Source organism: Onychostoma macrolepis, chromosome 16 (assembly GCF_012432095.1).
Source record: "Onychostoma macrolepis isolate SWU-2019 chromosome 16, ASM1243209v1, whole genome shotgun sequence".
NCBI classification, from domain to species: domain Eukaryota; kingdom Metazoa; phylum Chordata; class Actinopteri; order Cypriniformes; family Cyprinidae; genus Onychostoma; species Onychostoma macrolepis.
The window spans coordinates 4,159,675-4,178,686 of record NC_081170.1 but is presented as its reverse complement, the minus strand read 5'-3'; the positions used below and the strand labels follow the sequence as shown (position 1 = coordinate 4,178,686).

General features: G+C 35.2%; 1 long non-coding RNA gene across 6 annotated transcripts in view; it reads right to left on the bottom strand.

Annotated features, from left to right (window-relative positions):
- Positions 1 to 17,207, bottom strand: part of LOC131522626 (uncharacterized) — a 124,741-nt gene extending 107,534 nt beyond the window's left edge. For 5 of the 6 annotated variants that reach the window (XR_009266578.1, XR_009266579.1, XR_009266580.1 and 2 more), the window contains exons 1-3: positions 16,600 to 17,207; positions 9,991 to 10,058; positions 9,178 to 9,350 (exon numbers count right to left, since the gene is read on the bottom strand). This is a non-coding gene — a long non-coding RNA (uncharacterized LOC131522626). Of the gene's footprint in view, positions 1 to 9,177; positions 9,351 to 9,986; positions 10,059 to 16,599 lie in introns of all 6 variants that reach the window. The other variant, XR_009266582.1, reaches the window with a different exon arrangement.
- Positions 17,208 to 19,012: the final 1,805 nt, after the last annotated feature.

The following is a 19,012-nucleotide window of genomic DNA, read 5'->3' as shown; positions in this document are numbered from 1 at the left end:
TCCCATCTAAAAGTAGGCATATTACATTATTTTCCAACATATTTCTATATTCAGAATTTAGTATTTAAAACACTAATCTCATAACATTATTTATGCAATTATGTATAAATGCCACATCTAAATGTCACTTCATGCAGCTTCTGTGCAGTGCTGAGATGAGTTTTGTTTAGATTATTTCATGGATAACAATAGCCAGTAATTAATTCACATGAAGTATTCAGAGAATAATATTGTCTGTTTTCACTTACATCTATTTATTTAATAAATTTTGATTCATTTTGTAGAATTTAATTTTAAATTAACACAATACTGCATAGTATCGTGATACTACTTGGTATCGTGATACTTCAGCTGGTATAGTATCGTAAGACATTTTTATGGTATCGTGACAACCCTAGTATATACACAGTATAACATCTGACAGGACAGGATAGTTTGTTTTTCTGAGGTGAGAGACTTTTTATTTCATAACAAGTTACAGAAATAACGATAGAATAATGACACTGACATTAAGCGTGTCCACATCTCTTCTGACCGCAGATACTGAATCGGGACAGCGCGTTTTTCTCAGGCACTCTTTACTTAAACTGCATCAGACAGAAGTGTCAACAGCTTTCATGCACGTCTTTTAAAATAAAAGTCTCACATCAAAAAAACATTAAGAATTAAGTTTTTTGTTGTTGATGTCGTTTCTTTGGCCACACACCAGTTGAGAAACACTGAAATACTCACCGATACAATACATCGCCCTCTGCTGAAATAAAAGAGGTAACTTTCCTCCGCCTCGTATATAAGCAAGGACTAAAATAAAGCAATTTATTTAATATTAATTAATCTCGATTCCGGATTAACAAAATCGATTTCAAAATCGTAAATAAAAAAAAAAAATTGTGATTCTTTGAATCGATTTTTTGTCCCATCCCTACAAAATATCCATGCAACTGCAAATGGTTTGGAAGAAATCATTAGAAATGCAGGAACATTTTTAATCAGTTTTCACCAATAATAATTATATATTATTTCAATTATTATTTTGGTCTAATTAGATGCGAGTGCAGATCTGTGCAAAGTTACTCAAAATATCAATGCAATGGCAATGAGTTTAGAAAAAAATTAGATATGCATAATATTGCACCGACTTATCAGTACCAACCAATAATAATTATAATTTTTGGTCCCACTTTATATTAGGTGGCCTTAACTACTATGTACTTACTTTTGAATTAATCATTTGGTACAATGCACTTATTGTGTACATACATGTTTTTACATTGTACTTATATTTTAAAAATACCTATATGTAATTACATCTGTAATTACACTGTTGACCCATCCCTTACAACTTAACCCACCCTTAAACCTACCCATACCACCAAACCTGTCCCTAACCTTACCCGTATCCCACCTCAATAGCAGCAAAAGTGTTTTGCAATACAGTATCAACACAATATGTACATTGTACTTATTTTTTGATGTAAGTACATAGTAGTTAAGGCCACCTAATATAAAGTGTGACCTAATTTTTTTTAAACGATCATATTTATCTAATTAAGTGCAAGTGTTATTCTGTGCAATAATATATCCACACACTTAAAAGCAATAAGTACATAATGTTTAAAAGCAAAAAATGTGAGATAGAATTTGACTATCCGCCAAAAATAGCACATTTTTTAATCCATGTATTTAGACTGATAATGGAAGCAGATAATAAAAGGGTTTATTTTTATCCATTATCACGAGAAAAAATGTCTCTCTCACAGCAAACAATATCATCAAACCATTATTTAATGTGAATTAAATAATTAATTAATGAATTAATGAATTTGGAAAGTATCTGTCCAATGAGCAAGATAACGTACAGTCCACAGGTCATTATCACAGGGTCATCAATTTATTGTCCGCTGACTGTACAGTATCAGACATATCTATATCTGTGCATATACATCTAAACATACAAGACTCAAATGTCATCGCTTTGGCTGATACGTGCTAGAAAAGTGCCTCCAAGAGGAGCAATTTGCGACAGATGTGAGCATGTACAGTAGGCCTGCCGCGATTAAAGTGCCTCTGGAATAAACAGCACAAATCAATAATGGGTTTCTCTATGAGCTGGATATCAGTCCTTGGATTCGACACTGATAGTGTTTGTCCAGGTGTCATATCAGGGGCACACACTGCCAAATCTGAGCCACTACACCCCTGGTTATATCCATACCATACACACACACACACAGACACCCCTCCCCCAGCACACACTCCGCAGTGGAGTCCGGGTGGCATCTGGGAGGCTGTGATTGAGAAGTGTAAATAAATAATAATCCCTGGAAAGGGGACCGGCACATCAGCATCTGTCTACTCCCCTGCTAATAGTTTTATTGTGGCACCATCAATTTAACACTCTTTGTTTCAATGGATCCCTCATTCAGGAAGAGATATTTCCTCTTTTAATTGAACTGAACAGCTTTGTTTGAGAATCTTTTTCCTCTGGCCCTAAACATTTAACACAAAAACAAAAGCTAGCGCAGCCACATGTCAGAGAGCCTTTTGGGTTTTCAATGCACAAAAACCACCGCAGTGTAGAACCGTAATGCGCCTGCTACCTTTTATTGTCATTCAAACGACACAATGCGCCCTTCAACGCCAAACCTCTATTCAGATTACACACTGTTCAAGCAAAAAGTGTCTGAGCTGGTGTTTTATACATGCACGGGTGTGTAAACACAGTAATCTGTCGGTCGCTGGGTCGGGCAACTGGAGAGGACGCTGAAAGAGATACTATGATGACGTGACATCATCCTTGTCATTCAGTTTCATGATTAAAAACTCACTGCATTGCTAGGGAGGTGTTCTGATTGGTTATTACTGGAGGCTGTTTGTTAAAACTTGTTCTTAAATATAACTCAGGGCCCATGTGTATGTAAGTTTACACAGCAAGAAATAGTAAGTCTGATGCCAAAATTTCAGAGAACATCTTGAATTGCATAAAGTTTTATTCTTGTTTTGAGCATAAATCTAAACTGAGCGAGTTTTCGCTTAAATAACTGAATAATTATAATTGCATTTAACAAGTGCATGTAACTTTCAAGTCTATCTCAATGAAGTTAACACTGCTTAATGTCTTAATAAGTAACTATTCAAGAAAATACAAAAAAATTTTTTTTTTCCTGTGCCATGTTACAAAAGTTACTCAGAATATTGCAAATTGCAAATAGTTCGGATCATATCATTATGGTCTAATTAGAGTGCAAATCCAGTGTATCTGCAGTGTAAATGCAGTGTAAATCTGTGTAAAGTTTGGAATAACATTAGATATGCATAATATTGCACTGACGTATATTGGTTTTTAATTTTTAATTTTGTTTTTAATTATTATTATTATTATTATGTTGTGAGAGGTTACAAAGTTGCTCAAAATATCCATGCAATGGCAAATGTTTTGGGAAAACTTAAACAAATAGAAATGAATAATATTGCATTGACTTGTATTGGTATCAAATAATATATATATATTTATGCCATGGTCTGTCTGAATACTCGATTCTGATTAGCTGGCAGGTGTTGATTAAATTCGTTGAACTGCACAGGTAGTTCCAGGTCAGTTTAATCACGTTCTATATTAATGCGCTTCCTATAAATATTGGTAACCATAGTAACATACAGTTACAGTTGAATGGTAATACAGACAAAAATAACCTCATATTTATCGTTCCGGTTAAATATTGCAACGCAAATATTATTAACATCTTTAATATGTGAATGCTGGCAAATGACCATGGCATAAACGGGATAATCAACGGTTAGCTGTAAATTAAACGATTTGAATGCACTTCGCGGAGGCAACCACCCTCCGCTGCGCGTCGGGCGGTTCTTCACCTCCACGTCATGCATTCAAATCGTTTAATGCACAGCTAGCCGTTGATTATCCCTTACATATATATTTTTGCATTATACTGTATTATGCATGGTTACAAAGGTTACTCAAAATATCCATGCAATGGCAATTGGTTTGGAAAAACTTGAACAAGTAGAAATAAATAATATTGCACTGACTTACACTGTTACCGACCAGTAATAATCATGCATTTTTACTGTGAAAGGTTACAAAAGTTACTCTAAAACATCCATCAGTTTGTAAAAACACTAGATATGCACAATATTACACTGATTTTTTTTTTATATAATATTTATAATTTTTTGTAAATATCATATGTCTAATTAGGTGCAAGTGAAGACCTGTGCAAGCTTACACAAAATACTCAAAATATCCATCCACGTCCTTCTTGTCATATGATTTGAAGTATCATTTGTGTCCAAAGCTACAGGCCAAACGTTAATAAGAAACTTGGAAAAATCTCTAACTCTGAGCAATAACAAAAGTGATGCTTCAAACTGACTGATTTTACTTTCTGCTTTTGCATTAGTATCCAAGAGCAGCTCAAAGTTCATTTTGCATGGGCCACACACATCAATAGCAGCGACAAAGGACAAAAATCATGGAGTATTACAGCATGTGTTAAAAAGGCCTCGGCTAGTACAGAGAAAAAACTGGTGTAAAGTGTTTTCGTGGACATCAGAACATAGCTGATGGCAGTATAAATAAAGCATGCTGGAACATCTGGTCTTTGTTGTGCGTTCAGCTTTTTAATGCCTTCAAAGAGCAACTCCGACGCTTCGCTGACTACCACTCCTTGCTCCCCGCTTCATTTTAGCATGGAATAATAAACCATCTTTGGGGAATTGAGGCAGCCCGCACCACTCGTTCGGCTATGCCACTTATATGTTCCCCCCCACCCGTTTACGGAAACTTTCTTTTTTACTTAGTTGGTTTTAAATTTTTATACCTTGGGGAACGCAAGCGTGTCACTGTAGCAGTGGCTATGTGGCTGTGAGCGCAATTAAAATTCATACAGCTCTGTCCTCGTTCGCCTTCTGCTCTCGCACTGCCTCTGTAGATGGCGCTGACATAGAAAGTTGTGCATTTGTATGCAGGATAGGCGATGCGCCAGATAGGGGCTTTCTAAGACTCAATTAAGAGCCAAGGGACTGTGCATTAAACACACAGGTTTTAAAATCTGAATGATTAGAGCTGATCTGCTTGGCCAGAACGGCCCTGTTCAACAGCTAGCGTTCATTACGATGATGGCACAGACTTGAAAGTTACATTTCAAGAAGTAGTGCATGGCGTGATTTAAACATGCACTTGAAAACTGAATCTCACTGTATGGGTTTAGATGGCACACAACGTGCCTGTGAACCTCTTTTCTTAACTAACCTCAATATTTCAAGTTAATATGACTGTACAAGGAAAGGAGTATATCTTTAGACCTGGTTTAAACATCTTTTTGCTTTTAATACACTGTTTTTCTAAATCAGTATTTTTGCCTTGTTTTAAACTTAAACATCCTTCAAACAAGATAAGCAAAATTGCATATGACATGAAGACGCAAGTATATTTATCAGAAGACATATCTTCAATTATTTTTATTTTAATACACCATTAGCAAATGGTTTAATTCTTGTTTTATGCATGAATCTAACAAAACTGAGAGAGGTTTATGCTTAAAACAAGACAAAAACAATTTGCCAGTGGGGTAAGAAAAATGAACTTAAGAGATATTTTCTGAAAAGAAAAAAAAAGCACGTTAAATTTAATATTGAGGATATTTATACATGTTTTGACTGGAAAACAAGACAAAACTCCATTTTGTCTCTTAATTAATATGAGTGCATAAAGAAGTGTGCATAGCAATTAAGAAAGGATTACAAAAATGGTTTAAAAATAAGTATAACATGTCACACCACAGCTTGTCAACTTCCCAAAAGTCTTTCAAATCAACTAATCACCATTTTAAAAGATGTTGAAACACAACTAAGTGTGAGTGGATGATATGAAATTCTTTGTTCATTGACTTGAACATACAGTACTTGAAAAAGCACGACAGATCCCGTTCCCAAGAGAATGATCATTTTGCTCGGGTTGAATTGTGGGAAACGCTGAGGCACAAAGGGCATTTTTATGGCCGTGCTGAAATCTCGTTTTGTACTCAATACTGTGAATTTCTCTGACAGACTTTTATTATTAGAGCATATCCTGTCTCAGATGACGGTGATGTTATTTGTGTCGCTCTGCTCTTTTCAAACGAGTTTCAGCATGTGTGAATTACTCGGAAATGACGTGTCTGAAAAGCGCAGCTCCCGATAAGAGAAGAAATGCACTCTGGATGAATTGTGGAGCTGTCTAGTTAGGGAAATGATGATGTTGTACAGCATCATTTAACAATTCAGTGGTACGAGAGACTGATGTGTGTGTTGTGGCATTTAATGACTCTGGGCTTTTGTTCTGTCAGTCTATGTGCTGCGTATGAACTATTGGGTGACGATGGATATAAACTTGTACACATACATCAAAAAAGAAGGAAAAAAACAACTCAGATTTCCTGTGACCAAGTTAAAGCACTTCAACATGTGTTGTGCACAAATTAGAAAAAAAAGATTCTGGTAAAGCAAGCGCTACATATTGCTCCCTATAAATACATTAACTATTTTTTACGAGACTTTTCTGATTTACTCTCGCATTAAACTTTTAAACTAGCTACAATGGATGTTTTATTAAAATGAAAAGAGAAAAAAAAAATCAAATAGGCTGCTTCAGTCACAAGATATATATTGAATTGGTTGACAAAGATTATTTTTATCTATATTGCCCAGCCCTATTGTTAAGCAAACTTTTATTTTAAATTTAAAGGTAATAAAAAGGTTGTTCTACTTTCCAGAATCTGAATTGGCCGTGTTTTATGCCATATTCCAATTAATCTATTTAAGTTGCAAATAACAGGATTCAGGTCTAATAAGGCATAATTAAATCATGTACGTTAGCTGATTTCTGAAGTTTATCACCAGAATTTCACAAATATATACATGAATATGCCCATCTTGGCAAAGATTACAAATAAAACTAAACACTCAAGTTTGCCTAGTAAATGCAAACATAAACATCATAAAATCTGCATAAAAACCAGGAAGATACTCTCTTTTTCACTTCATTCCAGTGTTATTTTAGTATAATTTATATACTATTGTAGTTTTTGGTAATATTTTAAGTTATATTTGATTTGCATATTTTCTGGTTTGATATTAGTAATTTTGTTGTGTGTCATTTAAAAAGAAAAAACTCTATATGATTTTTTATTAAAAAAGGTATTATTATTTATCAGTTTTATCTATTTTACTTCAAGTTAAATAAAATGAAAATGAGAAATTTTGCCTTGGCAATTAGCTTAAAGTTTATTTTTTAGTTTTTTTTGTAACTATATTTGCACGGCCAAAAATGGAATAATTTAATGTTATAGAAATATTATGAGAATGATCCTAAAGTGAACTGAGAAACACCCATCCAATATCGCAACAGTGCAGGCAAAAGACCTGTGCGCAACTGTCAAAAAAATAAATAAATAAATAAATAAAACTAAATTTCTTTCAAATCTGTGGCATTTCTTTCCACCACCTGGTCATTAAAGCCACTGCAAAGCTGACATGACAGTGACATACACAGAGTTGAAAACATTTGTAAAATAAAAATGCAGGGGAAGGACTTGTATTTTGTAATAACCCCTAAGCGAGAGCAAAACCACTTGAGGAGTAATTATTTAAAAGCGGGCTTCAAACAAACCGAGGTAAATCAGCCACAAAACAGAGATGTGTTCCTTTGGAGTTTCGCTTGCGTTCAATTAATGCAACAGCCCCACCCATAGCTGGTGAATTAGCCCTATTCATCTCAGTTAAAGCGTTGAGAGGTGATGCTTCACTTTAACTGCACCACACCATGGTTCATTTTCCTGCTAATCAGCATTTAGAGCTGTGAAAATCCAGGTGTGAGACTACTGTTGCAAGTTAAATCTGTTCCAAGTTTTAGACTTTTTCCCCTGAAATCAACCATTAATTAGTCACAAACATTTCTCCTCCATTTCTAATTGGCTTGTATTTGTCAAGATACAGTTAAAGAGAACGTTTAATTAATTAAACATGAAAGTCACACCTTTCTGAGTGTTGGAGAATACAGATGTAACAGATTATTTTTTTCCCTCCAAAATCCAGCGCCACCATCAGATTTGCTCAACTCTTTATCACGTTAATTAGCACCTCAATCCTGTCCTTTTTGCAAATGAGGCTAGGTGAGAGGTGCGGGTATAATGGCTTAAAATGCACAGAGCTAACGAGTTATTCATCCCTCCACAGCTGTTCCATCCATTCAAACACTTAAAACAGTTTTTTTTTTTTTTTGGTTTTATCTTTATTTGTTTTTGTGTGCTTTTTTTAATCTTCATGATGGCTATCTAGGTGTAAGTTGCGCATGTACGGTCGGTCTAGCGGCATACTGTTTTGCGGTTTTGTCTTGGTTTGGCTAAAGTAGATCCAGGTGGAAATTATATTCATTGATAGTTTAAACAAACAGGTGTGAGAAGCCCAACATGAAGTGTTATTTCGCTTGTCACATTAACGGCAGAAAGGACTGTCAGGCTTAAATGTTAGCAGCTTAGCCGCCGACTTACCTACCGTACCACAAACGCCTCGGCAAATGATTTTTGTTAAATTAAGTGTTGTTAAAAGGATTTCCGACAACTACACAACACATTTCGCTCACGATCAGAGAACATCATAGGGGTTTTTGAGTAACAAAGTGAAACGGAATCCATTAACCCACTGGTTTTGCTTAAGGACCCTGATATTACATTAAACAAGTTGCAACCAAATGCAATGTTGAAATAGTTTTTCCCTCTAGACATAAAGTGATCCGTTCAATGGTTCCAAAACAAACAAACAAACAAACAAAAAAAACAAACACCCATGCACCGTTCAAACTGCCGATAAGAAAACTCATGAATAATTTTCTTAAATTCTGCTGCAATTTGTTGTAACAAATTAAAATTGGTTGAGATAACTTAAATATCTAACTTAATTAAACTAAAGTTAACTAAACTTCAGTCAAGTACGAGCACTTAGTTTAAGTTACAACATATTACAGAAAAAACAACATTATTACTTCTAATGTTGAATTTTAGGTTGTGATAACTATTTGCAGCAATCATCTTTTTATATTAGACCTTCTTGATGCAAACCAGATCAGTGCATTAGGAATTTAACACTTGCAGGAAAACCACAGGTTAGAATCGTACTGACCGTGATTAAATTGCATAACGTGGAGATGAAGTCACTGTGATTCGTGATCTGACTGTGGGGAGGTGCTGCTGTTTTGGTCACCACATAAGTGGAGCCATCAGTGTGAGTGGTTGCCAATGAGTGGTGTTGCTCATCCATGAGTTATTGCTTTAAAATGAATGCAGGTAGACAGGCTTCGAAAAGGAAAATAGGTTCAATTAGTACTTCAGATAATAAGAGGCCACTTCATCTAAATTTCCTGAAAATGAATAAGTGGACACCTAGTGAGTAAATGGCTATGGTTGTGTTGTTCAGAGTATTTTACCCTGCCTGAACCATTCCTGCTGAAAAAAAAAAAGAAAAAAAAAAAAATACTAGCCAGTGAACCAGCATTAGATGTTGGTGCATGCCGATTGCATAAGCATTTGACAGCAAGAACATCATAATTCTTCAAGGAAAACATTTAAGGTGATATTCATTTTTTCAAAGAAAACTCCAAGAAATTAACTTGTCAGGTCTGACTGCTTCTGCAATGGAAATTTACAAAACAAAACACACTAAAGACGATATTTAAGAAAAAACATAATGCTTGCTCATTCAAAACACATGCAGCAGAAACCTGGGTTTTGATATGTGAAGTGTTTTTAGAACATGGTTGCTACGTAGTTACTTATTGGCCCAAGTCAAAATATTGTTCAAAAGTATTAATGACACACCAATGACTGATTTCTTTTTTCACCCAATGTATTATTCACCAGGCAAAAATATTAATATTTTTAAAAAGTTACATGGATAGTTCAATCAAAAATGAAAATTCTGTCATTACTTACTCACCCTCATGTTGTTCCAAACCCGTTCATCTTCAGAAGATATTATTGATGAAATCCGAGAGCTTTCTGACCCTGCACAGACAGCAACAGAAACACCAAGTTCAAGGCCCAGAAACGTAGTAAGGACATCGATAAATTTGACATCAGTGGTTCAACCTTAATTTTATGAAGTTGCAAGAATACTTTTTGTGTGCAAAGAAAACCAAAATATATTATATTATATTATAATAAATATGGTTGCCCTTTTAAAACGCGTCACAATGCCAGGGTGTTGCTACTATATATTTTTAGCACATTGCTACGTGGTTGCTAATGGTTGCCAGGTGATTGCCTTTTGACCAAAGCCAAAATATGGCTTAAATTTAAAAACCAAAATATGGCTTAAATCTCCAGATTTTTTACATTATTGACACACTATTTTCCTATCTGATACTGTAAAGCTGCTTTGGCACAATCTGTATTGTTAAAAGCGCTATATAAATAAAGGTGACAACTCATATTTGACTTCACATATCAAAATATGAGTATGAACAAAATTCTCATATTTTGCTCCAAATAGTTAGCTTCTTGTCTGTTTGTCAGGTTTGTCTGCTTCTACAATTCTCACTGAATTTTCAAAATAATTGAATTTAAGACACAAAACATACAAAACATGTAAAGCTTAACTATTCAAAACATGCACAGGATCCTGTTTCATAAAACAAGTTTACCAAACAAGCCAGGTTTATTTCAGTTAGTCTGACTTATTGTCAGTTTATTTGGTTCAAAATAAGTCAGACTAACTGAAATAAGCCTGGCTTGTTTGGTAAACTTGTTTTATGAAACAGGCCCAAGGTGTTGCTATGCAAGGTGTTTTTAGCACATGATAGGGTGTTGTGAATGGTTGCTAGGTGGTTTCCTGCTGGCAAGTCAAAATATGGCTCAAAATCTCCCTTTGTGAGTCTATGGGATTTTTTTTGCCCGTTCTATTGTCCATGAGCCAAAAATATTCATATTTTTAAAGAAAACACGTTTGTCTGCTTCCACAATGCTCACTGAATTTGCAAAATATTTGAATGTATAAAAGAAAACACACTGAAGTAGATATGTACGAAACATACATTATGCTTGCATGAGGTTGCTAGGGTGCTCTGAATGGTTGCCTACTGACACAAGTCAAAATTTGGCTCAAAATATAAATATGGGATTTTTTTTTTCACCCATTTGACCAAAATTGCTAAATCCAATTGTTTAGAAGAGTAAGTGGAGTATCAGTTTAATACTTAAACAAACCTTTATTCCCACATATACACGGAGAAAACCATCTTAACTAACACATAGAATAAAATTCTGAAGTAGAAAGAGTGAAATAGTATTTTTGTACAATATACTCCAATAATATTTGTTTATATTTACATCTAAAATACATAAAAATCATTTTTCAGTGTTAAGCAATAGTAAAAGCGATACTGGCCTTTGCAAACCACTATTTGCACACACAGAAACCACAATTACACGCCACCACATAAACTTATGCCATCAGAACGCATCACAGTATGCATTTGCTTGTTTTGTGTGACACCTTTAAACTTGTTCTACAGAAAGGCAGACAGTCTAGTGTTTCTAAGAGATAAAAGACACAACTGGGGACACTGTAAAGCTGCGCTCCTGGCACTATACCATGCGGTTGCTTGGCAACATCTCAATTTAGCCGCAAAGTGGAGGTGTTTGAGATCGTCGCTGATAAATATTGAGCATGATGATATCTTGATCTCCACCGACCTGCTTTGTAGAGGGTCATCAGTGCTTTGTTCAGGTTTGAATCTATTGCATTGGTTTACAGTGGGGTAAAATGGTGCCTTGCTGCACAATTACACCATTAAATTTGATTATTTTTGTAAGGCGCCGAGTTTGGGGTGGGTTAATTGAGCTGAGCAATGCTCGTTCAGTGCAGAGACCACAGGCTTGGAAGTAACTGATCAAGAGACTACAGATCTAATTAGTCATCAGGCCACAGACCTAAATCTTATTGGACCTCCCGAGTCCACCTGAATCTGATTACACTCCTCGGCTGCGTTCAGAATGGAACACTAGCGCACTGCCTACTTCTCTTCTGTGCAGTGCACACTTTGTACTGTCTAGTAATTTTTAATAGTAGCATGTTAAACGATATGCAACATCTTTGTGTTTCACGGAAGAAAGAAAACGAGGTCGGAACAACCCGGGGGCAAATAAAAGATGACAAATAGCAGTATTGGTTGCACATTTTGACAAACGCAGTATGTCATCTGAACCCTTCATGCATGAAAAAATGTTTGCACAGTATATATATGCTGCAAAAAAAAGTACAAGCAGTTTGCATCTCGTGTGCAGTTTTGGAGTATGTAACTCATGGCAGGTGAGCTCACAGATTCTGGCTACTGAGTAAGGTTTTGAGTCCAGCCTGCCTCTGCCCTCTTGCCTCTTCAGATGTGTGCTCAGAGGAGCCGCGCTAGCTTTGAATCTATCAGGCTGTTTGGACTGGATGGCTCTTATGGTTTTATCAGGCCATCCAGCTGTGCTGAGAGCCACTGCTGTTCGCTTGTTCAACACATCTCCCCTATTTACAACAGCAACACGTACAAACCAGGGCCGCTTTCTCTGAGGAGGCAAGAGAGGCATTGCCCTCTCCAAAAAAATAATAAAAAAATACATATACTATTGGATGAGAAAATGGTTGATAGTACAAATATTACAAAATAATGACATAAAATAATACATTTTTTCTAAAGTAATACTGTCCAAGTGACACCTACAAATAAAGGTTCAAAGGTAGGCAGCGTCTTTTTGTCTCCCTTACGCTGTGTTCTCACTGAGCTCTGACAAAGACAAAAAAAAAGAGTACAAATCACGGCAGTGCCTCCACTTAGCTGTGACTGGCTGATCATTGTGTCAACAGGATAATGCCCACTTAATATTTCAATGGTCCTCAAATCAGCCTAAATGGAGAACTGATAAAAACTGATGGACTAATTAGAAAATAAACTTGGCCAAACTAAAATGAACTTATATGGATATTTTTTAAATGTATTAAATTATATTTCCAATATGGAAATAATTTAAAATCAAAGAACAATGTTTTTGATTAAAGGTGTAAGAAATGCCTTATCCGGTTCCAAGCCTAAACTCGTTTCACTTGAGAATACCATCTCCACAGCCGTTTATGAGCACTGTTTATTCATATTACACATTTAAGCTAAACATTTAAAATCTTATGCTGTATACTACAGTCTCCGTGCTCACAGCGTCCCAGATACAAATAATTTTTATATTTATATTTTCATTGTCTGGCTATCTGGGATTTCGGTATGGAGTGAAATGTTAGGATTATATTTTTTGGTAGTTTTATATCACATTGTGAGGGTATATTGTTGTTTTCTTGTGAAGCGTTTGGACCAGGAAGTGGTGACGCGTGATGTCAGACTTAACAAGTGGATACTAAAAGATGGCAATGTCAGGAATTAAATTAATCCGTCTTTTAGTACTCATAACATGAAAAACACATAGATGTTTTAACGTGAATTTACATTCAACAAGAATGAAATATTCAGATTCTGTTTTGACGAATGGTACAAAAGGTCTCAGAAACATACAGCTTCAATATGGAAATAATTTTAAATTACAGAAAGTTTTTGATCAAATTGAATGCTATACTAATTATAGTAAAGTTAGGCATTGAATTAACCTGCTTTATTGCTCATAAAATGAAACACATATAGATGTTTCAATTATTACAAGAGATATATGTTTTTTCAGTGCTATCTGGGGTAAAGTCAATACATCATTACTAAACGTCACTAAAAATTAGTTTAACAATGATGCTTCATATAACTTTCCATAACATAAGAGACAATTCAGTACACTTTTAACTTTAAATATAAGGGTAAACAAAAATACACATTATTATCCATAAGGTTGTTCCAAGAAGCCCTAGCTAAGGCAGTTTGCTGATTTCGGACTCTCTAAATGACCCAGATTTTGGAAAAGAAAATGGAGCAATTTATAATAACAGGGTTCATCATTTGAAGCATTACATCAATAATCCCTCAACGGACAGCTGAATATGACAGGATGCATTTATATCTGTCTTTTGACATGCATGTCAACATGACATTCAGCTGAAACAATCACTGGATTTATTCCATCTTGAAGTTTACAAGGTTAATGGTATGAAATAAAACTATTTAAAAGATTTGGAAACAGTCATGCAAATATTTTATAATGAATTCATGTTTTCCAGGCTAATATATAGGCTTAAGCTAATAGATCTCGATAACACCAAAATGTTTAACTGCGAACGTTGATGACTGTTCTAAGCAGTGGGGAACCGTCAGGGCCCTCTAGGCCCTCAGAGAGGGCCTAAACTATTGGAAAAACAATATTTATAATTTTTAAATGAATTCTTTAAAATGATAAACTTAAATATCATTTTAATAAAAAGTCATAATTTCTCATTTTATTTAATCAATTCATAATTTGACAATCATCATCTAAATAAAATAAATACAATTTCTGTGGAAATAAACTCTTCAAATCTGCCTATTCAGTGAATGGGCTAATGAATGCCACCCATTTTCTCCATATTTGAATGTTTCCGCCTAGCGTTTGCGGCTCTGTGATTGGTGGTCACGCTATGAAATTACAGAGGTAAATCAATGGGAGCGTAATTTTAAGTGACAGAAAAACTGACCAATCATATCTTCGCTCTTAATGGGTGGGCCTTGTTATCACTAACTTTATGACAAGTTCCGCCGGCTGTGAGATTTCTATCTGGAAAAAAAGTATATACACTTATTATTCACGTCAAGATGATCGTCATAAGGCAGGCGTGGCCTATTTGAGAATCTGCATAGGTCATCGATCATGCCAAGTTCGGGAAAAGCCATTTACTTCAAATACCTGTTCTGATCGCAGGGGTTTCGTGTTAAATAGGCCTACCTTTTATATTATATACAATAACTTCAGATACCTGACTGATCGCAGGCGTTTCTTGCCAGATTACGTTCACAAATGTGACCCTGGACCACAAAACCAGTCTTAAGTCGCTGGGGTATATTTGTAGCAATAGCCAAAAATACATGTATGGGTCAAAATTGTCGATTTTTCTTTTATGCCAAAAATCATTAGAATATTAAGTAAATATCATGTTTCACAAAGATATTTTGTAAATTTCTTACCGTAAATGTATCAAAACTTAATTTTTGATTAGTAATATGCTTTGCTAAGAACTTCATTTGGACAACTTTAAAGGCGATTTTCTCAATATTTAGATTTTTTTGCACCCTCAGATTCCAGATTTTCCAGATCTCGGCCAAATATTGTTCGATTCTAACAAACCATAAATCAATGGAAAGCTTATTTATTCAGCTTTCATATGATGCATAAATCTCAATTTCGAAAAATTTACACTTAAGACTGGTTTTGTCGTCCAGGGTCACAGATGATGTTACTGCACGTTTTACATTTATTCTGGTTGTTTATTTGTTCTTGAAAATCGTTGAAATATAAGATTATAAAATATAAAAAATAACCTGTATGACTGTTTTGTCCTTCATTATCCATCCCAGACGCTTTTCTCATTCATTATCCATAGGAGCTGATCGGAAATGCCCGCGCAAAAAAAAAAAACAGCATTCTGCACATGATCAGTAGCCTCGAGTTTTTTTTTTTTGTTTGTTTGTTTTTTTGGAAAGGGGCATTTTCCCAAGGCTTCCAGATTGAAATGGCCATTTTACGTCGTGCTAATGAAACGTGGTAATCCCCTATAGGGTAGGCGTTCCTCCTCCTTATTATAAGAAGCACAGGCATTATTAGTGCCACAGAAAGACAAATGCACAATACACAATCTCCCAGCCAAGGATGAAGTCATTATACACATTAAAAATAATTTGGGACAAATATGTTGTAATTTAATGAAAAACTATGTGAGTGGCGCGGCTGGATTGTGAACAGCGCCCAGAGTCGCAGCTGGGACCCGCTGACAGTTGCCGGTGGCGCCACCGGGTCCGGTCATGGTGCAACGCAGCACTGCCCTTCTCGTCCGGTGTGTGACCACCTTAAAACTAGATTAGGAATTATCAAAAATGACTTTTAGAAGATGACACCGTATGACCGTAAACTAGGCTGGTAATCTGTTTTTCCCCGACTAGGGGAGAGGAAGAGGGAGACGGCCTATAGGTTCAAAAGTCACGGTACATCAAGTTGTTGCTGTTAATCTGTTAATCATAATTAATATGTTTCATTCCATTCAATAATAATAAAAATAATAATAAAAAAGTCACAGTTTGCTACTGCTTCCAAACATGATGTCACCAGAAGTCAAAACAAAATAACCAGCATGAAAAAGTCTGACTAAGCAGCCTACCTCCTAATTAATATAAACTCTGTATTTTTAATAAATATTAATAATATTTTGCCATTCAAATTTACTTGTTCAAAATTATTTCCACTCCCCTACAAATAGAAATGTAGGCCTACTGTGCGCGTCTAGTCAGATGTGTCTAGTTTTCAATGTTATTTATAATTTTAAAAATTATATAACTTTTCAGCTATAACATTAACCGTTTTCTAACTGAAGTTGTAAATTACGACTCACCTTAACTCCCGCGCTTCGCTTCCCGTACAATTCTTCTCGCGTGACTGAGTACCCGTGCCCGATCGACAAAAACAAAATCGCCCCCTATACCCTCAAATAGGGCACTATTTGAGTGGACAGCCATTTTTAGTGGTGTCCGAAACCATAGTGGACATTCTCGAGTGCACTCATTCAATTCCACAATGCACCGCAAAAAAAGAGTGTATAACCGATGTACACTCAATGGCTAGAGATAAACCCATAATGCACTGTGAGAGTCGCGCGCAGAATGAATTCCCGCGTCTCGCCAGAAGATGGCGCCCGCAGCTGAATCATCCATTCATTTTAAAAGCGCTCGTCCACGGTGTAATACAACACAGGTACAAATTCATTGTAAATTGATTATTAAATTGTTTAACTATGATTTATACATAATTTCCGTGACAGAGTTCAAGATAAATACTTTAATCTTACTACTGGAGCTGCCCGTTTCAAATGATTATTAAACAGCAAGCAAAGCGGCAGTCCTTCCGGTGCACTCGGTATCCGAATTCATTCAGTCGTTTTCATTCACTCCTTCAAGTGAACTGTATGAGTGGACTAATGTAGGGAATAGTGATTGAGGGTATAGGGGGCGATTTCGGATACAGCTAAAGCGTTTTGAACATGCTGCGAGTCATTTCCGTGAATCAGTTCAGCGAATCCGTTTTAATGGATCGATGAAAAAAACTGATTCAGCGATTCATTTGCGTCATCACGCAAAAGTCACGCATTCATAAAATCTTCTCGAAAGTCACCGTCAGTTAATTTTAATTAAAATGTAGCCTACAGTAGGCTACGTGAATATAGTCGGTTATTGCATTTTTATATAGCTATATATAAATAAAAAATACATTTACTTGTGTTCATTTAGGCCTATTGAAAAATTAATACACCCTTTTAAGCCACTTGCAGCAAGCATACACACGCACACACATGCATAGCCTACATACAAAATAATAATAATAATAATAATAAATACAGAAATAAAGAAAGAATGCTGAGCTAGTTTTTCTCGCTTCGGCCAATGCCTGCTGTCACTCATGTTGTCAGAAATCACTGGCTGTATCTGTGTAAATCACTGTAAATACAGAACGCCTCTTTAGGAGGTAGCCTAAAGATAATCCCAGAATGCATTTTGATGAAAAAGTCCTTATCAGATGGCCTAAATGTGTAGTTAAAAATAGTTCGGTCTAACCAAATTCCTGTTTTATATATAGCCTAACAGTGTGTAATATTGAAATCATTTGTGAGTTTCCTGTGCATTTGAGTAATTTGTAGAATCTGCCATATGCCTAATTTCACTTGATACACTGATGAATTCTTCACAAAAAGACCAAAAACATTTGTTAAGAAAGTACATGGGCAACATGAGCTCAATATTGAGCCCATATCCAGACAGATAACTCATTTTCACAGAGCAGTTCCATAAAAATCACATCATTATACCTTTTATTAGTGTTTCTGCTGCATTTCCTGTTTGATTTACTGTGCAGTCCCAAAGGGCTGATGGGTGATTGTTGCATACTCCCACTATGAGGCAAAACCTGCCATTATCGTGTCAACCTGTTGAGTCTTCATTTATTCTCCAGGTAAAATATTGAGTTGAGTATTCTCAAAGCATGGCTTTGATCAGAAAAGCATACTAACATACTATTTTTTTTCTGCGGTATGTAGTATGTATACTGTACATATGCTAAATTCCTGCATGCCAATTCCAAGTTATCCACCATGTTTAAAATCTAGACTAAACAAACAATTGGGGAAAAGGGTCATGTGTCTTTTTTTTTATAATGTAATAATAATATAATAATAGTAATAATACAGAGAATATTTTGTGTTGTATTCATACTTGTGACAGAAAATAAATAAATATCGCAATTATCTGAAAATAAAATAATTAAATACGTAATAAATTTATGATGGTTGTGAAACCTTATAAAAGAGGACAGTTTTTGTTAAGGTTTTGAAACAAATTGTATGATGTAAATTTTTCTTTTTTAATATGCCCATATTTATAATTTTACTTTTAGTTAATTTAGTACTTCAATTTGAACTAAATGAAAATGAGAAAAATTACCTTGGCAACTAGCTTTTTTATTATTATTATTTGATACAGTAGGACATAGTAGTGTTTGTTTCAACGATTTATATGCAGATTTGTTTTTGGTATTAATATACATTTTAATGTGGTGTAATGTTCTAAAATCAGAACATTCATTGGTTTTAGGGGTTGTAGTGAAAACTGAAAAAAAAAGAAAAAAAAGAAAATATATAGTATATTATGAAGATTCAAGTGATCTTAGATTCATTTCAAAGTTGAAATTTTATGATCTAAAATACAAACAGGAGAAGCTTGTCTGTCACTGGAACACATTTCAGTCGAGGGCCTCTA